Here is a 26,800-nt window from a genome sequence, read left to right on the forward strand (position 1 = left end):
TAACAAGGTTGGTTCTTGCCACATTTGTTTAAGGCTTAGCATTCTCTCCTCCCTTTTTAATTCTTCACCAACCACCCTTTATTAATCCACTCTAAAAATGACCCAAGATTTCCACCAAACTCATCAGTTGGGAATATAAGGACTATGCCTCCTCTCTTCTGAAAGTAAAAAACTTAGCCTTCATCTACTTTTCTTGTTTCCTATTATTTTTTCAACAAACTCTATTGGTATGATTTTTTTTTTTTTTTGGTAAAGAACAAATGAAATATCCTGTATAAAGCAACCAGCAGTAGTGTGCTTAGCACTTGCAATGCTCAAGAAGTACTAGTTTTCTTGCACCTTCCCCACTTAAACCAGGAAAACAACTTTCTACTTGGACCCATTGAAATCATTTAGCCTACCTGGTTGTGCTGTTATATATTATATAATGTACGCAGCTGAAAAAGGAGACCTAAAATACAGGGGCTTAGTTAAAATAGTTTATTTTTCCCACACATACAAACTAGGTAGGCTGCTGCATAATCACAAGGACACCACAAGGATGTCCTTCTTGCTTACTGCTGTGGCATTTGTAACAGGCAGCTTCCATCTCCCAGGCTAAAACAGCACGCCTGCTCTTCTTTTCACCTTTTTGTTTGAGCCACTGAGAAGACAGAAAGGAAAAAAAAGGAGATATGCTTCAGTGTGAACAGCCCAAGAATTTCACAGATAATTTTTACTTTTATTTTACTGGCTAAAAGCTAACCACATGGCTACCTCTAGCTACAAATTAGACTGGGAAACAATAATCTTCATTTCGTACAGCCAAGGGTTGATCTTGAGTGACCAAGATATCCTGGTTTCTGCTGGTCTTTTCTGGCTGTAGCACTGAATGTCCTGCATCCTGGGAATTCTCTTACTACTCAACAAACAGAGATAGTTACTTGCTCTATGTCTAACTGAAATTTCTAGGTTCTAAAGAAAGAAGTGATATTCATGGACCACTAACTCCCTTTTTTACTCTCCAATTTGTCTCATGAAGGTGGTATTTCATCCTACTTGTGGGACGGCTCTTTCTCATTTTAGCCTCACTATATTTCTCTGGAAACCAAAGATAAAAGTAGAATAGGTGTTAGAGAACAAAGTCCTTATTGCCTTACAACAGTGCCTCTATTTTCCACTCTCACTTCTCTTGACTCTGTCCTTGATCTTAGCCAAAAGGCTGAGAAGCAATCACTTCTCTTCACTTGGAACACTTAAGTCCCTTTTGATGATCTTGGCATTTTAAAAAACTCAGATAATTCACAAAAGATATATAAATGATGAATAAAAGCATAAACAAAGGCTTGACATCACTAGCGATCAGGAAAATACAAATTAAACTTACAAGACGATACTACACATCCATTAGAATGACTAAAAACTTAAAGGACTGATAATCCCAGATATGGGTGAATATGTGGTGTAATTGACATTCTCATAGATTGCTGCTGAGATTATAAAATCACACACCACTTTGGAAGACAGTTTGGCAGTGCCTTATAAAGGTAAACACAATATGACTCAGCCATCCCACTCTTAGTGGAACTTGTCCAAGAAAAGCGAAAGCTCATATTTATATAAAGATATGGTCACATAGTCTTTTCATAGCAACTTTATATGGAATAGCATAAACTTGTAAACAACCTAAATGTGTCAAGAGGCAAATATATACACAAACTGTGATATATCCATGCATTAGGGTACTGTTCATCAACAGAAGGACCACACCACTCATGAACATGGATGAATCTCAGAATCATTACACTGACTGAAAAGAAGATAGATTTTAAAAATAGGTATTTAATGCATGATCCCATTTGTATAAAGTCCTAGAAAATGCAAACTAGTATAGTATATAGTATTGACAATCAGAAAATGCCCATTGAAGGGGTAGAAGGAGGGATCGATTAGAGAGGAACATAGGAAACTTTCAGGGGTGATGGAAATATTTATTATCTTGATTTACAAATTAATACCTTAGCAAAGTAATTTTTTAAAAAATAAAGTGAGAGCCTGGTGTGATGGAGCACACCTGTAATCCCAGTACTTGGGAGGCTGAGGCAGGAGGATCGCTGTGCATTGGAGACCAGCCTGGGCTACATAGTGAGTTCCAGGTTAGTCTCAACTACATGGTGAGACCCTGTCTCAAACAAACAAACAAACAAATAAATAAAAATAAATAAAAAAGAAAGTGAACTGCTTTTGGCAAAACTGTAGTATTAAATGTGATGTTAGTAGTTAGCCTAGGGGAGATTGCAGTGTTTTGGTGTAATGATTGAAAGGAGATATAAAGATGTTTCTCAGGATGCAGGCAATGTTTTGTGTTTTGATTTGGATGCTGGTTACATGGGTGTGTTCATTTTGTGAACATGAGCAGTGCAGTTGTGAATGATGTGCTTTTAACTATGTATGCTATAGTTCAATAAAGATAGCTACTTAAGGAAGAAATTCAAGCCCCATCTCTATTTCTGCATTGTTCTTCCTAATGTCTAACTTTGCAAAGTCTTCCTTGGTTCTGCTCCTTCCTTTCCATCTTCTGCACATTTTAAATTATTTTTTCCCAGTACCAGGAATTGAACTCAGGACCTTGCACTTGCCAGGCAGGCAGAGCACCACTGAGCTAAATCCCTGGCTCTTCCATATATTTTTAAAAAGCTGACTGCATATCAGAGCTTTCAGAGAATGACAGTTTTTGTTTTGTTTTGTGGTTATGCCTTTATGGTCTTACTAGAACAATATATTATATTTGATGTATTTCCATTACCCTTGATTGAATTCTAAAAGCAATGTAAGATTATAGGCTTGTAACTGACAGGGGAAAATGGATCTTTAAAAGTCAAAATTTTTTCTTTTAGACACAAGTTTTTTCTCTCAACCTCCTTAGACTGAGAGCATAACTACTACCCCTTCCTTTCTTCAACTCAGATAAGGTTGGTTTCTAGGGAACCAGCTGGGAGGAAAGAAGTCAAGGATGGCCTGGGAATGAAACAGCATGAAAATGTTGTCTAATTCCCAGCACTCGGGAAGCTGAGGCAGGAGGATCGCTGTGAGTTCAATACCAGCCTGGGCCACCTAGTGAGGTCCAGATCAGTCTCAACTACATAGTGAGACCCTGTTTCAAAAAACAAAGAAAATGTTGTCTATTGTCTCATTTCATTCTCTCTCCCCTCTTGCTCATATGAAGACCCTAACGTGCCTAAACACAATGAGATGATTTGAGGGCTATGAGGCTCCCTCATTTCCTCAGAGCCAGTTTTGCCAAACTCCTGTGTTTTGGGGAGAAGCAGTGATTGTACAGACCTGAATGATCCGTAGCAGTCTATGAACTCCTTGACAGCAAGTGTCAGATTCTGTCACCCAGAACAGTTTCTGGAACATTCTATGTACTTGATAAGTACCCCCTCTCTTCATAAGGATTGCTGTATGTTTTCTTGATATGCTACCTGATACGTGCTTCTCTTGATGAAAGGTACCTTTACCTCACAATCTACTTTAGTAATGTTGGTTTTGAAGTAAGGGCCTTGCACATGCTAAGCAATTGAGCTACACCTCCACTCCCTTTATCTTGCTTATGAATTCCATCATATCAGTCTTAATTAGTTAAAACTGAACTTACCTTATTGGCCATGCCCTGTACATTGAGGAAACTAAGGCCATGAGTATTTTGTTTCTCATTGCTCCTCACAAGATTCACTGAGAATCTTCTGCCCTCTTATTTCTTCTTTAGACACCATCCTTGTTTTTGATCAATCCTCTTCCACATTTTTTACGAAATCTCCTCAGGTACTGTTTCAAATTTTCTTACAAGCATATAAATTATGTATTGTTTAATATTATGATTTATTTGTATGGTAGACATTTGAATCATTCTGTGCTCATCTTTATACTCTACTTAAAAATCATTAACAATACTTATATACTTTTTAAAATCCTCCTAAGTAGTTCAGCTAGTCTCTGGACCAGCCTGATGTTCCTCCTTTTTTTGTGGTATCCACATAATGGCTTAGAACTTCACATTTGAGCCTTTATGCTAATGTCCCATATGTCTTCATATCCTCTGTTAAAAAAAAATCCCTCCTGTATTTCTCTCCAAAATTCTCTGTGGTGTAATAAGAAATATGTATCTGATCTTTACCCATCAATTCCTGAGATAGAATTTCCAAATTAATTTTGCAGTGAGGGAATCAAACCCAGGCCTTTCTAGGGTATGGAAGTGCTCTCCCACTGAGCTATATCACCAGCCCATGAGCTTTTTTCTGAATGTAAAGGTTATAAATTCCTGAGTGATAGGAGCATCTTTGGTATAGTATTTGATGTTGGTTGGAGTTTCCTATCTTTTTGTATATTAATAAGTGACTGGTGGTTGGTAGACCTTAGATAGCTTCAAGAAGGGCACTAGTTGCTGGAGGAATCAGTAGTGATTAAAATGTTGGAACTTTCAGTCCTACTGATTTACCTTCTTGGATGGAAAAGGGGCTGAAGACTGAGTTCAGTCAAATGACCGAGTATTTAACCAATCATATTCCTGTAATAGAACCTCTATAAAAATCCTAAATAATAAAATCTGAAAACTTCTGGGGTGGTGAATAGAACCTTGTACAAGAGAAATGGTATTCACTTAAGTCAATAGAGGCAGGCTCTCCTATGCTTAGCACTCTCTCTGACCTTGTCCTGTGTTCACCTCTCTCCTTTGTAGCATTCTTTCTAGTAAGGATATGTGAATAATCAAATGTAAGTGCATGTTTCCCTGAATTTTGTGAGCTGTGAGAGCAAAGCATCAAATATGAAGAAGTGATATGAAAACCTCTAATTTATACCTGGTTGGTCAGATCTTTAGGTGACAACCTGAGACTGATAACAAGCATCTGAAACAGGGGCATTCATGTAAGACTGAGCCCACAACCTGTTAGATTAACGTTACCTCTAGGTAGATGGTGTCAGAATTGAATTGAATCAAATTGTAGGGTACTGTAATGGTTTGGATCTAGATGTCCCCCCAAAGCCTCATGTGGTCATAGGCTTGATGAAGTATGAAGCTGGAATTGATTCATGATGCACTGCTCAGCTCAAGGGCTCTAGGATTAAGGGTGTGAGTGCTACCCACACTAAGTCTGAATAAGACAAAAAGGTCAGGGAGACGCTGTTAAACTCCCCTTGTTGCCTTTGCTTCCTTGTGCATACCATGTTTTCTGCTCTGCCATAACTCTTTGTCATCTCTATGAACTATATGCCAAATAAATGCCTTCCCCTCTAACTTTGGATGTTGGGTATTTTGTGTCCGCAATGAGAGTAAAGTAACTAACACAGAAATTTGGTACCAGACAGGCCATGTGGCTCCAAAGCCTTTGGAACTGGCTTGTGGAAAGGGGAAGAGTTAAGACCAGAAAGCTGTAAAGACCAGGCTATGTAATTTTCTGCTAGGAAAAAGGACTGCATTGGTTGTTGGACTCCAGATGATATGTGTTATGGCTTGGCAGAAAGTTTGTCTGCATTTTTTTCACATTCAGAGACTTTGCTGAGACTGAGTTTAGGAGAGGTGGACTTATTAATCTTGCAGGAGATATTTCAAGGCAGTTAAATATTGAGGCAGTGGCATGGCTAATGTTGGGAGCTTTTAGCCAGATCTATGTTGAGAATTAAGAGCAAAAAGCCCAGCAGAAGGATTTAAAATATTTTTAATTTGATCAGAAAGGAAGCACCAGTGAAATTGTGGACTGCAAAGATAAAGCAGAGGAGCTTGTGATTGCTGAGAAGGAATGGGAGAATAGAAAAGATGGCCTGAGTGCACCATAGGAAGCAGCAGAACTCCTCTATTTACAGCCCCAGAGTTATAAAGGTGAAGGAATTTGCTTTGAGAAGAAAGCCCTAGAGAACCAGGTTCCAAAATCGTGCTAGCTGTACCATGTTCCAGAATGATGGCAGCCTAGGGGAGTTGTTCCAAAATGGCGGCAGCCTAAGGAAGTTGTTTCAAAATGTTGGCTTAGGGAAGTTGTTCCTCAGGATTTGGTTTATAGGCACTGGACCCTTACAGTCAAGGAGAGGGAAGACTGGCTACTAATGCTCTAGCTGGTAGCAGACCTTGGCATCATCCACCCAGTGCTAGTTTTAGGCACATGCAGAAAGCAAGAGTTGTGGGGTCAGGAAGGCGTCCACCCAGATTTCAGAAGAAGGCCTGAGAGGTCAGGTAGGGTGCCCCTACCTGTGTGAAGCTATGAGTATGAAGCCAAAGGTAGAGTAGAGACCCCAGAAGTTTGGAGAAGCCAGGAGCGTGGATTATCTGGAGGAAAGTTCTAAGGAGAGAGCAGAGTTGGCCCAAGCGAGAAGCCATGGGAGCTACCACCACTGGAAGTGCTATAGGGGAGGAATCACCCAAGCCTTTTGGAGTTTACAACTTACCACAGACTGCCTCGGATGCTGCACATGGCACTAGAGGTCTTAATGTTTGCCTTGCTGGGTTTTGGATGTACTTGGGTCAATTCCTTTGTATCTTTCTCTTTGTACCTTTTGGAATGGTGATGTCTATCTTGTGCCGTTGAATGTTGGAAGCGTTTGACTTTCTTTTCATTTGTACAGGGGCTTGTAGCTAAGAGTTTGTCTTAAATCTCAGAGGGAACTTTGTGTTTTGATTTGATTTTTTCAGTACTGGGATCAAACTCAGGACCTTGCACTTGCAAGGAAGGCAGGGTGCCTCTGAGCTAAATCCACATCCTTCAGAGAAAACTTAGGACTTGGACTTTTCAGCAGTGCTGAAATTGTTAGGACTTTGACTCTTTTTTTTTTTCTTTTTATTGAATTGATTGGTACATTTTAGGTATACAGTACAGTTACATTCATTATTGGGATCTTGTACCTTTACATGATAGGTCTTGGTTCTCATTTTTTCCCCTTGTCCCTGCCCTCCCTTCACCCCCTCCTTCCCTCCCCATTTACAAACACTTTATTTCCATTTTTTCATTTTCTCGTATTTTTTTCTTTTCCCTTATTCCCTTTCCCCTACACTTCCCACTTTCCCTACACCTTAGCCCTTTTCTTCCTATTTCACATTGCTAATTATCCTAATTAGGATCTAGGACTTTGACTCTTAAAGATGGACTCGATGCCTTTTGTATAAAGGATAGCATATGAGTTTTTGGGGGCCAGGGGCGTAATGTTATGGTTAGGGTCTAGATGTCCCCTCAAAGCCTCATGTGGTCGTAGGCTTGATCTAGAGTATGTGAAGCTGAATTAAGGGTGTGAGTGCTACCCACCCTAAGTCTAAATAAGATAAAAAGTGCAGGGAGATGCTGTTAAATTCCCCTTGTTGCCTTTGCTGCCTAGTGCATGCCCTGTTGTTTCTCCTCTGCAATGTTTCTTTGCCATCCCAGCCTGGGGGCCAGATTATGGACCGAAACTTCTGTGAACTGTAAGTCAAATAAACCGCTTCCCCTCTCATTTTGGATGTTGGGTATTTTGTCTCAGCAATGAGAGAAAAGTAACTAACACAGATACTCAGTTAGAGTTTGGAGAGCTGAAGAAGTGATTGTTAGTGTGGGACAAAATCCCATGTAGACAGCTTGCAAAAATGACACTTAAATTCTTAGGCTTTCAGTCTCCTGCCTAATAATTTATAAATATTAAAATTTATTTCTGATCTCTTTAAGCAATGCCACTTGTCTTTTTCTAAATCAGCACTTGTAACATCTGTGAGTGGATCTGGCATAAGATTCATCCAACTTGGCCAGGTGTGGTGGCACATGCCTTTAATCCCAGAATTTGGAAGGCTGAGGCAGGAGGATCATTGTGAGTTTGAGACCAACCTGGGCTACATAGTGAGTTCCAGGCTAGACACAACTACATAGTGAGACTCTGTCTCAAAAAACAAAACAAAACAAAACAAAAAAAAGATTCATCCAACTCTAGGAAGGTGGCACAGACCCTGTACATTGCCTGTATCTGTCTTTCCTCTCCTCTCCTCCCTCCCTCCCCCGACCTCTCTCTCACCTATGTTTCTTTCCCAGAAGTTTTTGTAGATTCTAATTCAGTTGTGATTTTCTAATTATATATATATATATATATTGTTTTGTTTTCTTGAGACAGGGTCTCACTATGTAGTTGAGACTGACCTAGAACTCACTATGTAGCCCAGGCTGGTCTCAAAGTCACAGTGATCCTCCTGCCTCAGCCTCCTGAGTGCTGGGATTACAGGCGTGCGCCACCAGGCCCAGCCTCTTCATACTATATTGATTCTTCACTTTCTCCTTCTTTACTACTACTTTTTGGTTCTAGACAACAACATTTTGGTACAGACTTTAGTCTTACTCATTTCCTCAGAATCTCACATTTCCTAGGTTCTCTTCTTTCTGAGGAGTGTATTATTTCTTCTAATGTATTCGGGAATTTTTCCTCCTCTCAAAAGGCACCAGAACAATTATAAAATTGCTCTTTTAACAAGGAAAATATGAACTCAGAAGAATGAATATCCCCTTTAAGAAGAGAACAGGCTTTTGATTAAGGGGCAGTGAGGATAGTATCTTGAGTCTTTTGTTTATTCAGGTGCAGTACAGTAAATTTTCTTTGCTTAAGAGTATTTCCAACGGCTCGGGATTTAGCTCAGTGGTGCCGTGCCCTGCCTCACAAGTGCAAGGACCTGAGTTTGATTCCTGGTACCCCGCCCCCAAAGAAAGGTTAAAAATAAAAAAGGGTATTTCCAGTGCACCTGAGTAACAGGGCTCATTTCAGAGCTGGCCTGGTGGAACTAAGATCAAAGGTCTGGGCAGACAGAACTCTCTTATGCTCTGGTTCTCCCTCCTAGATTTTATTCACCTTTTGCTTATAGTCACTCAAAGTCCAAGGAGATAAGAATATTCTTAGATATGACAGAGTCTGCCTTTATCTTTCCAAACAATGCACCAACTTCCTGCCATATACATCAAGGCCTGCGAACAATGTTACATAAACATAATACAGGGCCAGGGATTTAACTCAGCGGTTCCGCAGCCTGCCTCGCAAGCACAAGGACCCAAGTTCTATCTCCAGTACCAAAACAAAACAAAACAGAAACCATAATACAGCAGAAGACTGTGGAGTGTCTGCTGCTGGTTTGGATCTAGCTCTGAATTTCTAGTGGCTTCCTGTATATGCACAAGCTTGAGAAAAGGAGAGCCATATACAGGTAGATGCTGAGATATAAGTGGACAGAGAACTTATTACTATTGTCCTTAAGGCCTTCTCTACCTGATTTAGCATACATTATTTATTTTAGCCAAGATATTCTTGTTTAATAGCATATTATCTTAGTTTTTGTCACTATAATCAAAACCTCACATGGCGCCCTTACCAGAATCACCACCTTCACCACTGGGGGCCTAGTTGCTGAGAGCCTTCTTCAGGAGCTGCACAACTAGGAAGGCAGGGTGGGATCTGAATCTTTTAGACATGCCAGCCTGGACCTAGACTCCCAGATGGAAAGGAGGAGAGAAAAGAGGGCAGCTCAGCAGGCAGTGCAGAGGTGGAAGAAGTTTCTCCTGACTGTGCCAAGGTCACCCTGGGAAGTCAGGTCATCAACATGTACGAAAAGGAAAATGAGAAGTACAGTTCACAAGCTTTATGAAGGCCCCTTCCCTTGTTTTCCATTAGCTGTTCCTATTTCTAGGAGCATTAGTCCAATCATTAGTCTCGCCTTTCTCTCTCTCTCTCTCTGTCTGCCATAGCAACAATAAATCTCTTTCTTTTCTTTTTCTTTTTTCTTTTTTTTGTCCTGAGATACTGACTCATTTTATTGCATAACAATTCTATGAAGTAAGTACTATTGTTGTATCCTTGTCATGCAAGCAAGGAAATGAAGCCATAAAATGAATAAGTAACATTTCTGTGTGCTGTAGCTGGTAAGTAGTAGAGAGATATAGCAGCCTGGAAGACTGGTTCCCAAGCTGGCCATTTTTTTTTTGTTTTGTTTTGTTTTTTGGGTTTTTTTTTGTACCAGGGATTGAACTTGGGTCCTTGTGCTTGCAAGGCAGGCAACAGAACCACTGAGCTAAATCCCCAGCAGCCCTTACTTCTTTTTGTGGTGCCTCTTCATTGGTACTTCTCCAAGTTCATAAATGGTGGATCAACCCCATGCATGTGTCTCCCCCTAAAAACTCCACTAAACTATAGTAAGCAAACGAGCAGCTTCATCCATAGGGAACAAGAATTTAAAGGTGACAATGGATGAGAAATTTGAAATTTTTTTTAAAGAGTGGGCAAAAAAATGTGGAGAGAACTGATTTAAGAAATCTCAGAGAAGAGACTCCAATAAATAAGAAGAGAGAAGCTCAAAAGGCTCCTTGTCGGTGACCTTGAAAACCTCAGGTAAGAAGTTGTGGGCATCCAGGTTAGAAGGACCACCAGGTTCTTTCTTCTTTTATATATATCTCCACCCTACACCATATCATCATCCACCCTCCAACATAACACAGGTGTGTTAGTCTTTTGCAAAGTTGCATTGGAAGGGCCAAGGATTAGCTCAGTGATTCCACTGCCTGCCTCACAAGTGCAAGATCCTGAGTTCGATCCCCAGTACACCCCACAAAAATGCTTTGGAAGAGGCTGCTCCTCTGGGGGTGACTTATGGGTCAGTGTTCTGCTGTGGTCATTTTGAAATTTAAATACTTTCTGAATAAGATGGCCCAGATTTTCAGTTGTCACTGAGCTCCACCAATTATGTTCTTGTTCTTGTGAACTGCTGAGGCTCAAAGATGGGGATGCAGCGGCGGCTGCAGGGGATATGCAGGCCTTGGCAACAGGGAAAGTAAGTGAATAACAATCCCTGAACTTCGAGATGCCTCACTTTGATCCCCTGCCCTGATTCCATAATGCAAGCATGCACTTGATACCTCTCCATTGCTCCAATTTTTATCATAAAAAAAGTTTCAGCCTGTATTTCCTCATTTGAGTTGAAGAAACATACAACTTCTACTCATACCACCACCATTTAATTTACCATATTCTTTGATTCCAATAATCCCCTTACTGACATTTTCCCACATTCCTTTCTGATATTTTGGGGGATTGGGCTCACTATCACAATTCCTCCTTCATATTTACTGACAGTCTCTGCCGAGTGTCTGAGGAGCCTAGAATAAAGGTCTTTCATCCTTACAAACAAAAATAGGCAATCAATTTAAATTTACAACTTTTTGGAAGCCTGCTGGAGAGCTAAGTTTGCACAATCTCTGAATGCCTCATCATCTGAGGAGAGAGGAGCACCTGCAGGGAGAGAGGGGACTCTGCACTCCTCTCCCTGGGATGGGAGTAACTAGCAGATACCAGTAGGAAGACTTCCTCTGGAGTAGCTAATGAATGTGAAGAGATAGGTCTGAGTTGGTGAGAGTGTCGAGTTTTGCTGCCATTCAGGAGGTGACTTCAGTTAAGCTTCCAGAAAAAAAAAAAATCTATTGACACCTTTAACTGGAATGAAGTGTTTATTTTGGAATCCGTTCTATATTTAAGAATAAACTTTTGTAATAAGTGAACTCATGTAATGGTTTTAAAATACTGTATAGAGAATTATCATATTACCTTGAATATTTCAATGAATGACAGCAAGAAATTTCACTGAGGTTGATAGTTGGTCTTTCTGAGAATAAAGTTAAATATTTTTCGATCTTTTCCTATTGAAAATTTTCTACAATGAATATGTATTACCTTTATAATTAGGAAAAATTATTTTAAAAAGTAAAAGTGCTTTTGTAAGATTTGTGAGCCAGAAATCAAAAAGGAAAGAAAAGAAATAACTTGACGCAATAGCATTTATTTAAAATGTTTAATATTATTATAATTGGCTAACTTTGATGTATTAAATATAATTTTTAAATAGGTCACAAGTATTCAATAACTTTCAACTGAATAATTTTTCTCTTACTCTTTTACATCATAGGCAGAAAAAGGAATAATGGGTCCACATTAAGTGGTTAAATGTATTAGAGACTAAAAGAATTCTATTTTGCATTCTTTATTATAGAAATGTTCTAGTTTCATTTGTTATTAATGTTTAAAGCCATCTCACAGAGGCTTTATTGGCTTTCAAGCATTTTAAGAGCTTCATAACTCCTGTCTCCCCTCACCTTTGTGAGACAGCTGGTCTAAGTAATCATTAGTTTAAGTTGCCATTGTGGTTGAGGAAAGCAGTCTGAAGAGTGCGGGGCTCTAATTGGCCCTATTTGACCCTGCCTGGGGCAGTGTACTTGGTCTTGTCTCATATCTTGCTTCTTGCTAAGTCTGTGTCTCCGTAAAGCACAGGGAAGAGCCAGTCACAACTGCAGTACCCATAATGCCCAAGCTTCTGCTTGTGGGCTCTCCACTACTGTCCTGACAGCCGTTACCCACTGCTACAAACATGCCTACAGACATGGGGACAAGGTCCCCCATCCTTACAACTGTGGCTAGGAAAAGACATTAAGAACAGAGGAAGGCCCAGGCAGTACAGTCTGGCTGCCCAGCTGCTGCTTTCTTACTGTCATTCATTTATTTGATAACAGTGATTGTAACCCCTCTCTTTTCCAGAATGGTACTGGGTGTGTTATGAGCCGGATTATGTCCCCTAAAATTCATGAGTTGGAGTCCTAACTCTTAGTATCCCAGGGTGGCTGTGTTCGGAGGTGAGGTCTTTGCAGGAAAATTAAGTTAAAATCAGGTCTTAATCCACTGTGCCTGGTGACTATAAGAAAATGAAAATTTGGATAGAAAAAGATTATGTGAAGATACAAAGGGTTAATACCCATCCACAAGCCAAGAAGAGAGCAGGAACAGATTCTTACTTACAGCCCTTAAAAGGAACCAAGCCTGACAATGCCTTGATCACAAATCCTAACTTCCAGAACTGTGAGAAAATGAATTTCCATTGTTAAATCCACCAGTCCATGGTACTTTGTGATGGCAACCCTAGAAAAACTAACACAGTCGGAGAGAAAGCAGTAAGGTCCCTATCTTCTTGGACCTTGCTTTTTCAAATCAAAAATCTTTCATTATGGACATTTTCAAACACATATAAAGTAGGAAGAATAATTATCAACACATGGCAAATCCTTTTTATATTGTACTTCCCCCACTTTCTCTAGATTGCCAATTATTTTTTTAAAAATCTCAAGTGTCATATTTCCATCTATAAATATTTACATGCATATAGCTAGGAGATAAGAACTCTTATTTCAAAAGGAAATACCACAATATTGTTATCTCACATCCAATATTTAGCCAACGTTCAAATTTCCTTATTGTGTATAAATAGCTTTGTGTGTGTGTGTGTGTGTGTGTGTGTGTGTGTGTTGCTGGGAGTCAAACGCAGGGTCTTGCACGTGGTAGGTAAGTACTCTATCTCTCTCCGAGCCACGTAACCATCTTGTGTTTTCTTTTTTCCAGTTCACATATTTGATCAGAATCCAAATTAGGTGTACATACTCCATTGGTCAACATCTTTTGAGTCTCTTTTTAAAAGTTCCCCTCTCACTTTTTTTCTTGCTATTTATTTGTTGTAGAGACCAAATAATTCATCCTATAAAATTTTCTAGGACTTGGTCTAACTGCATCTTTGTGTCATCATTCAACATATTCTTCTACCACTCACCCTTTTAATCAAATTGATAGGTGTAAAGGCTTGACCAGATTCAGGTTGATTACTGATGAGAATACTTCAAATGTGACTTTATGAGTTTCCTGTTATACCATATAGATTCAGACATGGTCTGGTTATCTGGGGCTTGCGTGTGTGTGTGTGTGTGTGTGTGTCCTACACGCGCTCACGTGATGTAGGACTGATCAGTCTGCTCATGATATTGTAAAGTTCTTATAAGATTGTAGACAGCAAGCATAGAAAGCAACTTACAATTGATGAGATAGATCATTCCAAAGAGACCAAACTCTGGCAGTAAGAAGCTGAAAGCCTTACAGTCATTTCTGAGATATAAAACTGAATACATTGGATTTACCTTTTATCTCAGAGATTTATTTTCATGTCAAGAGGGAACGGTAAAAATCCTTCCATCTGATTTCCAATGATACTCGGAAGGAGAGAGGGGAAAGTGGTCTCTTTGCTTTGTTTGGCTTTCTTTGTTTATTTCTCAGCAACTCACAGCAAACCCTTCCACTTGCACAGGGTGCTGTTTTCCATCTGGCTCTCCAGTGGTGCTGGATGTGAGACCCAAAGCTACCACATTTCTCTTGCAGTTGTTCTTCCTGAGATTGTAAAAGGAAATCTATCACTGATCCATAAATCTGTGTGTACATTCAGGAAAAATAAATATGAATATCAAAAGTCCAACAACAGCAAAGAAAACAACAGAATAAAAAAGGCAGCCTACAGAATGGGAGAAAGTATTTGCACATACTAGGTAAGTACTCTACCAATGAGTCATATACCCAGCCCATTTTTTTTTTCCTGGGGGTGGGGAATACACAGCTGGTAAGGGTTAATAACAAAAATATATAAAGAACTCAAAACAGCTCAATACCAAAAGACCCCAAATAACCCAAACTTTAAAATGGGCTAAAGATCTTATCTTTTTTTACTGCCTTCCTTCTGGCTTTGGATTATGTTGCTTTTGGTTTTTCTTTCTTAGCTGCAACTTTAGATTATTGATTTGGAAACTTTTGTATTTTTGATGAAAGCATTTTAGTGCTATAAATCTTCCTCTAGTGCTGCTGTAGCATCATCTCACACATTTTAATATGTAATATTTTCGATTCCTCAATTTAAAATATTTTCAAATTTATCTTGAAATTTCCTCTGATGTATGGCTGAATGTTTTATTGAATTTCTAAGTATGTAGAGATTTCCTTCCTTCCTTCCTTTCGTTCCTTCTTTCTTTTTCTGGTGCCAGGGGTTGAACTCAGGACCTTGCACTTGCCCGGCATACACCAGCACCACTGAGCTAAATTCTTGATGCCTAGAGATTTTTCACTTATATTTCTGTTGTTCACTTTGTAGTTTAATTGTATTAAGGACAAAGAAAAATCTTCATATGATTTAAATTCATTTATATTGATTAATGTTTGTTCTGTGACTTTGGATATAATTTATCTTAATAAACCTATTTATCCTTAGAACAAGTGTATATTTTGTTGTAGCATAGAATGCTGTTTAGTGTCAATTAAATGTAGTTGCTTCACGTTCTACATTGTAGTTGTTCAGTTCTATATTTTTGCTGAATTTTCTGTTTATTTGTTTTATCAATAATTAAAAAAGAGGGCCGGGGATTTAGCTCAATGGTTCCGCCACCTGCTTTGCAAACACAAGGTCCTGAATTTGATCCCCGGTACAAAAAAAACAACAACAACAATAATAATAATAATAATAATAATAATTACAAAAGAGAAATCCAGAGCCAAGTACTTAGGTCAGTAGTTCTTGCCTTGTGAGTTCGATCCCTAGTACCAAAAACAAAAGAGAGAGAGAGAGAGAGAGAGAGAGAGAGAGAGATCCAAATAAAAACTACACTGAGATCCATCTCACACTAGTCAGAACAGCTATCATCAAGAATACAAAAGAAAAAAAAAAGCTGTAAATGCTGGTCAGGATATGGGAGAGGCATCTGGAAAAGAATGCTTGTACTCTGCCCATGGGAATGTAAATTAGTACAGCCACTATGGGAATCATTATGGAGGTACCATAAAAAACTAAAAATAGAGTTACCATTTTATCCAACTGTACCAGTCCTTTGTATATAACCAAAGCAATTAGTCAGCATGCTCTAGAGATACCTTCATACCCATATTTATTGTAACAATTCAAAATAGCCAAGATAGGGAACCAGCCTAGGGGCCTATTAACAAATGAATAAATATAAAAAAATGTGTATATTCACAGTGAGGTATTATTATCCAGCCACAAGGAAGAATGAAATTGTGTCATTTATAAGAAAATGGATGGATCTGGAGATCATCATGTTGAGCAAAATAAGCCAGACTCATAAAGATAAATATCACATGTTCTCCCTAATATGTAGAATGAAAAAAAGATGACAAGAAAATAGAAGGGAAACTATTGTTAGGCAAGAGAAAGGGAATAGGAGGAACAGAGAGGACTGTAAGGACACATAATGGGGTGGATGGGTATGAACAAAATGTGTTATATACTCTGAAGCCCCTTCCCAAAAACTCTGAAACTAGGAAAAGGGGCTTGGTTTTTAAAAAATGATCAAAATATGTCATGTGCATGTAGAAATCTGCTAAAATGAAGCCCATTAATCTGTAACCAATAAAAAGTGAAATATATAATTTTAAAAAAGAAAATATGAAAACATATGACCCCTAAAAAAGTTATATGTAAAATGTTTTTTCCCTAAAATACAGTGTATTTTAAACCTTTCAAGGAAGATGGATCTTTTAAGAAGGTTATTTGATAATTCCTGTGTGAAATAGTCATTAGACTTTTTTAGATCTATTTCAATATCAACATTCTTATTTTAAACATTATTTCTAATAAAGAAATTCCAGAGGGCTGAGGATTTAGCTTAGTGGTGCTGCACCTTCCTTACAAGCAACAAGGTCCCAAATTTGATCCCCGGTCCAGGGTGGGGGCGCGGGGATTCCAGTTACACAACAAATTTTTAAAACTGAGAAATGGATATTAAAATCTCTGGGTATATTTCTGCACTTTATCCTTTCAGCTCTGTCCATCCTCTACCACAACTCCCTGAAACTGTCTTTTTGAGTACCGGGGATGGAACCCAGGGCCTTCATACTGAGCTACCCCTGTTTTGTTTTTTTGTTTTTTTTCTTTTCTTTTTAAGACAGACAAGGTTTTGCTAAACTGCTGAATTGCCCAGTCTGGAACTTTAGATTTGCCTGCCTCAGCCTCCCAGAGTATTGGGATTACAGGCTGGCTCTCCGGTTTTGTTTTATATATTTAAATGCTCTGTTGTTTGGTGCATGCACACTTAGGACTGATATGTCTTTTTTATTAATATTTTACTATTATGTAATTTCCTTTTTATCACTAGTGAGCTTTCTTACTCTGAAGTCTGCTTTGTCTGATGTTAATACACAGAGCTTTCCAGCTTTGTTTTGATTAGTGATCACATGACATATCCCTTCCCTCTCGACTTACCTGCATCTTTACAGCAGAGTTTGAGAATTTTATAAACAGCATATAGTTATGACTTTAAAAAAAATCCAATCCTAGAATTGCTGTCTCTTAATTGGTGTGTTGAGGCCATTTTTATTTAAGGTATTTATTGATATGTTTGGATTTAGATCTAAAGTATTATGCCCATTTTGTCTTTGTTCCTCTGTTTCTTCTTGATTTTTTGAATTCTTTGAACACTTCATTTAGATGCTTTTTTGAGTGGCTTAGCTTCAGACTACAATATACATACTTAACTTTAAGTTTATTTTGCATTAAAATCTAATTGCTAAGAATGAAATATATAAAGTTTAACCACCATATAGTTCTCTTTATTTCACTCTTTATGTTATATTTTCCCAAGTTTTCAGGGCTATTCAGATAGGCCTAACCTGTTCTACCTTCCAGAGGCACATATCTGAAGGGTTCTCTAGCCAATAATTCATTGCTTTAAATTTTTGAAATGATGTGTGGGGTCAGATACATGCATTTGTAGCTCAGAAACAAACATAGGTGGTCATACACAACTTTATGGTATTGCATTCTTGACTTTCCTCTTCACCATAATCTGTATGATTTCATGGTTCCCAGGGCTCTCTTTCCTGGCCTTCTGGTCAGAAGTCTGGATCTTTAATTTCCCCACCATGTAGCTTGTTTTTTACTCTATCTTGCCTTGAAAGCTAAGCAAGAGGAGGATTCAGACAAAAAGCTATTCAAATTTTCGTTATGCTCTTGGGACAACAGTCCCTTTGGCCAGAGAAGAGTTCTCTTCCCTTAGAGTTTTAGGTACTAGGTTCAATTGCTGCTACCATTATCACTGTCACCACCACTGGATTGGGTTGCTTGGAGTGTTAGGTGAGAGACAAGAGGAACAACGAAAAGCAAGAGGGATTTCTTCTTTCTCTCTCTCCCTTTCCCATCCTCATACCAGAAAGAGAGAACTTTACTTGGAGCTTTTTTGGCCCACCCCCAAGGCACCATTCTGGGTTTCACATTGCCTCTGATGGAGGAAGGTGTGTGTGTGTGTGTGTGTGTGTGTGTGTATGCGCATGTGTGTGCGTGAGTGCACGCGAGTAGGGCAAAACAAAGCAAAGAAAAACAAAACAAAAAATCCAGGAACCTGCGCACAGAAATCAATCTCACTTGTGATCTTTTTTTTTTCCCCTATCTTCTTTCTACTGTCTCTCTCTCTCTCTCACACACACACACACACACACACACACACACACACACACACACACACACACACAACATTATGATTTTTAGTTACATGCAATAGGGGTAACAGGGTAGGGTGTACTTTTGCACTTGAACTGAAATCAGAATGAAAAATGGCTTTCTGATATACAGTCATTTACATAGAATGCTTGAATGTGATGTGACCTTCCCATACATCGAAACATGTCCATCTTGGGGAATTTTCTTTTTAAGAACTTCTAAGTCACTTCAGAATTTTATTTTCTGTTTTTCAAGATTTATGCACTGAGAGATGTGTATATTTTGCTCCATCAAGGGGGACTTTAGCCCAAGTTCTTTATCTATAGGGATGAGGGTAGAGCGTCCCCAAATCTCCACAATTCCTGGGATTCAACATGAAACAAAGGCAGAACATATCAGGATATCTTCTGGGCTTTAGGGCTGCTTTGGCACGGACTCTAAGCCATCTGGGTTGGGGGTGCAAAGCTATAAGGGTAACAGTGAGGAGACCCAGGAAAGATCCTTGAAAGTAGCCTCTAGGCAAAGGTTCTTGGAACCAAAGGATCTTGTGAGACTACCTCAGATCTTACTCCCTTGTCTTTTAGGGATGTGTTCATCTTGTATTTGAAACTGAAATGGTGAAATAGGTATAAGTACATGCTTCCATATGTGCAGCACTCCCACATCCAGGTTCTTTAATTTAGCCAGAATCTTCTGGGTCTGCAAATTTTAGGACCATGTGCAGTTCCAAGGCATCTTCCTTTGCTTGAGCCGAACTCTACCGAGTGAAATTTATAAAACAGCTTTCTCCTCAAGCACATATACTCCCTACTTTTAAGAAAGTTCTATCCAATCTAGAATGAAATTTGAGACTTTCCAGTCACACTTAGGGATTAAAAAGTTTCCACCAGTCTAATATCAAAACACATTTCTTTCACCTGACTTAAACTCCTCCCCTAGCTAAGCCTTAATCGTCTAGGAAATATGCTGGAGGGATGGCCAGGGGTTCCTTGTCACCACAACTTGCTCCATCTTCCACTGTCCTGTCCCATCCAACTAAGCTGCCACCAGCTTCTCCAGGACAGGTCCACGTGAAAGGGGAGATAAGAGGGAGAAGAGTCTTACTAGATTTCTTCTATCATTATCTGGCTTTGGTGTTGTTTGTGTCTGACTCTTCTTCTCCTGCATCACTTATATGGATTTTCGAGGATCCTTCTAATTAGAGTTTTCTCTGCAGGGCAGTACTTCCTTCAGGAGGCTACTTATGACTCTTTCTTACTTCGCACATTTTGCTCTGCACAGGCCTCTGATGAAGTTACGTCACTCTTCTGCGAAGGCGTCTGGGCTGAGCCTGAATTTGACCGGAGTTTTATGAGAATGCCTGACCAGGGTTGCCCGGACATTTTCCTTGGGGTACTGCTTCCGCCTTCCTGTGAGGCACTACGGTCCTGCCTAAGCCATTTCTCCCTCACTATTCAGCTCCAGTCAGTGCTGCTGTGTAAATGCAAATTCATCTCATCTGCGCCATAGGGAAAACTGTACTGATATGTTTGGAGTTATCTCAATTGATAACCTTTAAAAACACTTAAAAAGCCATGTGCCTATAGTCCTGGATACTTGGGAGGCTAAAGCAGGAGGATACCTTGAGTCCAAGGGCTAAAGGCCTGCTTATACAGCATAGACCTGTCTCAAAACACAAAAACAAGTCATTTTAAGACATCTTGGAATCTGAGGCTAGAGTCTTGCTCAAACTGGCAGGGGCATGTAAGGAAAGACAAGATATAGAACTCAGATTTCCTATTAAATATAAAAGGGAGGGCGGAGAATTTAGCTTAGTGGTTTTGCCACCTGCCTCACAAGCACAAGGACCTGAGTTTGATCCCCGGTACTAAATAAAATAAAATAAAAGGGAGAGGATGGGGCTGTGGTATAGCTCTGTGGGAGAGTGCTTGCCTAGTATGCATAAGCCCTGGGTTCAATCTTCTACACTATGAAACCAAACCAGAACAAAATATAGTGGAGAAATGACTTTGCTAAAAGCCTTAGTAGCAGCATATAGCAACAGGGAAACTGACCTAAATTAGGAGCAAATAACTATAACCTTAGAAAACACCAGAGGGAAAGATGATCTTGTGTGAAAGGAAAACAGAAAAGTATTGAACTGGAGGAAGAAAAGAGAAAGAGGAAAGTGATCTAAGAAAGTAACAGAAAGGAAGAGGGAGAAGAGGCTGCAGACCCCGTCTAAACAGGGAGAGATCTGCCACATTTTTCTTTCTTTCTCTTCCCCCCCCCACTTCCTTGTTCATCTCTATATCTAAAAGTTGGAAAGGCAGGGACAGGACTGGCAGGTGAGGCTGTTCCTCATCTTGCAGATACGTTCACGCACGCAGCCAGGAGAGAGGCTGCATTGTTCCCGGCACACTGCCAGGTGGTGGGGCATGACCACTAGCAAATTCTCTGGTTCTCCAAGGGGACTTGCAGCCTGGAGTTGGGCTGGTGTCAGCAAAATGTTAGCTGAAAGTTCTGTAAGTTCTTTTTCAGAAGCTTCACAGGAGAAGTCCCACTCGCTTTTAAACAAGTAAAGAGATATGTAATAAGCATGTATCCATCCATTTTCTGTTGCTATAGCAAAATATCTGAAGGTGAGAACTACACAAAGAAAATAAGTTTATTTAGTTCGCAGTTTTGGAGACTCAACACCCAAGATCTTGCAGGCTCATCAATTCTGCCTTGGATGAAGCCATCATGTCAGAGGGCACTATGGTGGAAGGAGAGCCTGGAGAGGAACCAGTCTTACTGTTTCATAACAATTGTCACGAGAACGAATCAGGGTCCCATGGGAACTACATTAATTGCTTCTGAGGGCAGAAATCTTACTAATCTCCCACTAGGCTGTATCTCTTAACATCACCACACTGGGGATCAAACTTCCAACACATTAGCCCTTAGGGAGCACAGTACATCCCAACCATAGCAAAGCACTTCCAGTCTCTTAAGAGTTAAAATAGCATAAGTCCACCGAGGACTCAAGAAATTACTAGGCTGCAGGGCCACTGAAATTCTGGACTGAGTAGGAGGCAAGGAGAGGAGACAGCAGAGTCTAATGGCGGTGTCAACAGACAAACTCCGAAGTGTTGCAAGCTGTAGGATGGCAAAAACAAAACACTTCACCTCAAGCCCCAAACCTGCTCCTTACTAGTTTTGCGACCATGGGCAAGTTACTTAACTTCCTAGTGCTTTAACTAGGGTTTCCTCATCTTTAAAAAAAGAAATAATAATTGTCCCTATCTCATGGGGATTTTGAGACGATTAAAGAGCATGACATGTTAACAATCAATAGCATATGGTAAGCATTCAGTGCCAATAACTGCTATTATTATAATCCATCATGAAAGCCACAATCAGGCCTTAACCATTAGGCAGGATGTCATTCCTTGTGTTCTTTGACCACATGGTTTGAAGTATTAATGTTGTCAGAGCATGTGGTATCCAGGACCCAGCTGCACAGGGCTGCTCCTGCTGAAGAATTTAGATGACTTTACCACTGAGGACTGTTTAATTTTATTTGCTTAATAAAAATTTCAGTTAGGTTAAGAAAATATGAACTGGTAGTCTTAGGGAAATATTTATAAATTTCCTCAGGTGGAAGAGGGCAAAGAACAATAATGACCAATTTTCTCCCCTGGAAAATAAATCCTAGGACCAGTGTCTCAATCCCAAAGAGCCCTGTAGTTAACGTCTCTTCCTGTTGAACTTAAATTAGCGTACAGCTAAACTGTTGTATAAGATGAGAGATTTCATGAAAGATACTCCACAGAGTTCATGGAGGTTAACATGCACTCCGATATCACCTACTTGTTTCCATCCAGGTTTTAAGAATGAGATGATACCTCCCAGACACTCGGATAGGCCTGTCCTCCTTCAAATGCCAATTCTTGGGCTGGGGATTTAGCTCAGCAGCACCTTGCCTGCCTTGCAAATGCAAGGTCCGAAGTTTGATCTCCGGTACCAAAAAATGAACAAACAAACAAACCAACCCCAGTTCTTGGCACTCTGAATTCTTATTGCCATCATCAGTAGCAACCACTTATTGAAGATCTGATCCCATGTACAAAGCTGGATCCTGAAGATTCAGATAAGTAGATCATAGCATCATCTGAAGGATATAGGATCTTGAATGTTAGCTTTTATTGTATAACAAACTATCCTTTGTTAAGTACTGGCATATAAAAACAAACACTTATTATTTTGTTCACAATTGCCTGGTTGAGTAGGAAGGCTTTTCCAGGCCAGGATATTTAGTCCAGATGAATGATTTAGCATGGTTTTGTTCTCACATCTAGAAGCTGGCCAGGTGTTTGGACAAGGACAACTTGTCTTTGGTAGGTCCTCTGAGGTGACTCATCTCTGCTCCGTGTGGTTTCTCACATCCTTCACTGTCTAGCCCAGGCTCCTTACAGGTGACTTCAGAATATTCTAACATTCCATTGGCCAACACGAATCATATTCAGATTCAAGCTCAGATCCAAAAGGTGAAGACAGAAACTGACTCTTAAGGGTAAAGTGGCAAAAGGCACTGCATATAAGCATGGAGAAATTGCTGTGGCCATTTGGCAAACCATTACTGAGGTTCTCACTGGGACGACAAAGGTGGTACATAAAACATAACTAACAACATGGAAAACTGTACAGAGGTCAGACTTGAGATAGGTCAAAGAGAAAGAATTGAATTAGAATGGAGCTAGGGGAACACTGCAGATTGAGGTAAATATATGTGATGTGTTCAGGAGTTCTGAGATGTGTGTGTGTGTGTGTGTGTGTGTGTGTAGTTCATGTAAATATATGTGATGTGTTCAGGAATGCAATGACTGAGCATGGCAGAGAGCTCAGTTAGGGGGAAGAAGGAGCTAAGGGCAATAGTGTAAGTCATGAGCCAAATTGTCAGGCTCTTGACATAAATCATTTGAATATAACTATCCAGTTGGTAGGGAACAGTACAGGTTTCTAATACAGGATCAAGCTGTACTTTAAAAGCACAACTCCACAAACAGGGTACAAACTGGAAAAAGCGAATTGTCTGTTTTTGTCATAGTGTACAGACACAATGTCACACCTTATCTATAGCATGAGTGGTCAAACACAAGAAGGCCTTTTAAATGGCAGGTGGAAGGTCGCTCTTGCTATTACCGGTGTTTTGTCGTTGGTTTTTACTCTATGTGTATGTTTCTTCTAAACATAGCAGTACTTAATCTCTAGAGGAGGAGGATAGAAATGGCAAATGTGTGTAAAGGCCTCGGTATAGCACCTGATTTTTCATAATATGGAGATAATTTAGAAATGGAGTCACAATAAACAAGAGAAATGTATGTGTATTGAGGCTGTTGCTATCACTGTCCTGAAATGGTACTTTTGGAAAGAGGCCCCGCATTTTCATCTTGTAATGGAAACCACAAATTATGCAACCAGTTCTTGCCTTGGGGTCTGTGGCTTTAAATGGGGAAACCCATGCTGGATGTAGACAAAGAGACTAATTCTGAGATAGACCTATGAGACCTTTCTGTCCAAATGTGGTGCCACTTGAGTACACCTGACTATTACAGATTAGGTGGAGTAGGAACTTGGCAACTGAGAACCTGCAATTTGATTTCTTTGTAATTAAATATTTTTTAGTAAATTTAAAAGTGTAAATGTCAACCTTTCCTTCTCCTGAACTTTATGTGTAGCTGTCATCCATGCTGGCTTTGGGAGAGAAAGATGGGAAAATGGGTTGAGTGAGTGGAGCCAGGAAGTGGTCAGTTAATAGAGACCATGGAGGAGGCTGGAGGTGGCCCAGGGAGGTCCTAGAGGAGAAATGTGTGGGTGGCTCTGACTTGCCAAAAATTCCATCACAATGTTCCACATCCCCTCGTTATATTTGCTTTATGGCCAGAATAAGTTTTCAAGATGCAGAAATAGCAATGTTCTAGAGCTAGGAAAAAAATGTTAAAGTACCTAGACTTAAGCTAGCAAACGTACGTGCTCTTATTTGGTATATAATATCTACTTGTGATATACATGTTGGCTTCATTATCATAACAGCATTGTTTTCTACTAATGTGACTGCACATGTTTTATGGATTAGTTTTGGCATGGTTTTACTGTGCAACTGAATTCTGAGTGCCAACTTGATTTCTGAGTGCCAACTAACCAATCTGCAAATTTACTTTTAGACTATAACTTGTTTGTAAGCTGGGGCTGTGCATGTTTAGCATCAGTAGACTACCAGGTTGTAAAGTCCCAAAGACAGTTACACAGCAAGGACACTCTAAATATATCCTTAGAATAATAAAGCTAATAATCAGTCTCCATGAGGGGCTCCATAGGCAATGATGAAATCTGGGGGCATTTTGGTACAGAATGGCTTTGTACAGAGTTGAGATTTTGTGTGTGTGTGTGTGTGTGTGTGTGTGTGTAAGTTCATGAAACTGTATTTAGTTCACTTCTGTGAGGTTGCTGGAACCAGCTCTTGATATTTATTTTAGCAATAGGGAAACCCAAAGCTACAGATAAGACATTTCCTGGTGGATCTAACCACAGAGGGTGTGAATGAGCTGAAGGAGCCTTCAGACCCTTATTCAGGCAAAGGTTTTGGGTAACCTAGGATACCTCCTCTTTACTAACCTGAACTCTGGCTTTTTGTTTTGTTTTTATTTGTTTGTTTGTTTTTGGACTGGTGTTTGCAGGCCAATGCATTGTAAGAGTAATGTTCATATGTATTTTTCCTTCCTTCTCATCTGAGCTGGAGTTAGTCTTATCTTCCAAAAGACTGCTCTTGAGTCAGACCCAGGTAGTCCAGGATACACACGAGGGGAGAGAGATTTTCCTGTGGCTAAATTGAGCCCTCAGGGGCTGGAGAAAGCCGGTCTACTAAGTTGGCTGAACCAGCCAGTATACAAACAGGATATGACTCTCTCTGTCTCCAAATATATTTAGTTGAATTTCCATTCTTGATTCCTTGACATCTCAGTCAGTCTAACTTCAACATTTAGAGTTGTAAGTCTCCAGTGGTATTTCATTTACAATATTGCTCTCCTTTTCTCTGTGCAGGGCTGCATGGCTGCATGCAGGGAGGGGTGTGGGCAGTCTCTTGACTCTACCCACTACTACCCCACAGGGTGCTTCAGCAGCAAAGACAGGCAATCTCTCTTTCCAGTCACTCTCCTCTTTTGGGAAACTCTCCCACTTGACCTTCAGTCCTCATTTATCTAAATGCAGAGCTGAAGGCCAGATTAGCTCTCTATTGGTCAGTTCTGTGAGGATGCCTTTTAAGATGTAATTGTGAGGTGGGCTGGGGATTTAGCTCAGAGGTGCCATCATCCGCCTAGCAAGTGTAAGGTCCTAAATTGGATCCCTGGTACAAAAAAAAATTATAACAGGCATGAAAGATGCACACACAGAGTATTCTATGGGGTCCTGAAACAGGGAGATCTGCATTGAGCTGCTTAGTAGCCTCCAGAGAGATGGATGAATCCCAGAGAAAGAGGGGCAGTCAACCAGTGGTCCTAGCAAGATTTGATTGTAGAGACAGATTTCTTTTTTTAGCAAGGTGTTGTAAATCATTTAAAAGTCAGTATAACTTCTACTTAACCAAGTACTCTTTAAAGCCTAGCCCCTACTGGGCCTTACTCATATGCATTCATAGCCTGAAGCTTGGCCCTGCTTGAGAAGTTAGGTCTTGGGCTTCCTTGGCCCAGATTCCCACTCCCTCAGCACCCTTGGCACAGAGAAAGCCAAGGGCCTGGGTATCTGAAGAGGCCACCTGGGCACAGTGGACAAGAGCTCCCCCTGCCTCATATCCTGCCAGGGGAAGGACATTCCAGGATTGAGAACTTGTCTTTCACCAACCAGGAATATTTGAACCGTGAAGCCAGCAATTAATTTATCACTTGAGAAAATCAAGATCTTTTGCAAATGGGAAGGGGAAATGCATAGTGGTAGGGGGAAGGGGAAGTAACATTTAAGATGAATTATGAACATGTACCAAGTGTCCATGATGAATGTGACCACATACTTCAGATATAAATTAAAACATTTAATTAAAAAATGTTAAAATACTTTTAAAAATCTAGTCAGTGTGCTTTGTTCTGAAAATATATTTTGCTTATACCAGTGGCAGTAAAAACTACATGAAGTTTCCCTACCTTTTGTGGAGAAGAGGAAAAACATTTAAGAATGCCCAGGATTGCAGATTTCAGATATTATTTAAAACATGTTTCAAAATAACACTGACATATTTACCCCTAGTAGGGCAGGAGGGCCAAAGAGCAGAGCGCAAATCTGGAAGATGATTTGTCAGAAGAATAAGTTTTTCCAATTTCAGATACACATTTGTGTATCAAGAATTGAATGAGCTCTGTCTGGGATGTAACATACAAGGGAACCAAAATACAACTGAGTGTGTGGTACATCAAAGACTACTAAAATGTACCATTGGCCTTTTAAAGCTAAAGTGCTATTTTATCTCAA

General features: G+C 39.8%; 1 long non-coding RNA gene across 1 annotated transcript in view; it reads right to left on the bottom strand.

The window, feature by feature from the left end:
• Positions 1–494: 494 nt before the first annotated feature.
• Positions 495–26,800, bottom strand: part of LOC104871942 — a 40,037-nt gene continuing 13,731 nt past the window's right edge. The window contains exon 3 of the long non-coding RNA XR_783006.1: positions 495–643. This is a non-coding gene — a long non-coding RNA (uncharacterized LOC104871942). The remainder of the gene's footprint in view (positions 644–26,800) is intronic.

Source organism: Fukomys damarensis, unplaced genomic scaffold, assembly GCF_012274545.1.
Source record: "Fukomys damarensis isolate Sample0158 unplaced genomic scaffold, DMR_v1.0_HiC HiC_scaffold_30, whole genome shotgun sequence".
Taxonomy (NCBI): domain Eukaryota; kingdom Metazoa; phylum Chordata; class Mammalia; order Rodentia; family Bathyergidae; genus Fukomys; species Fukomys damarensis.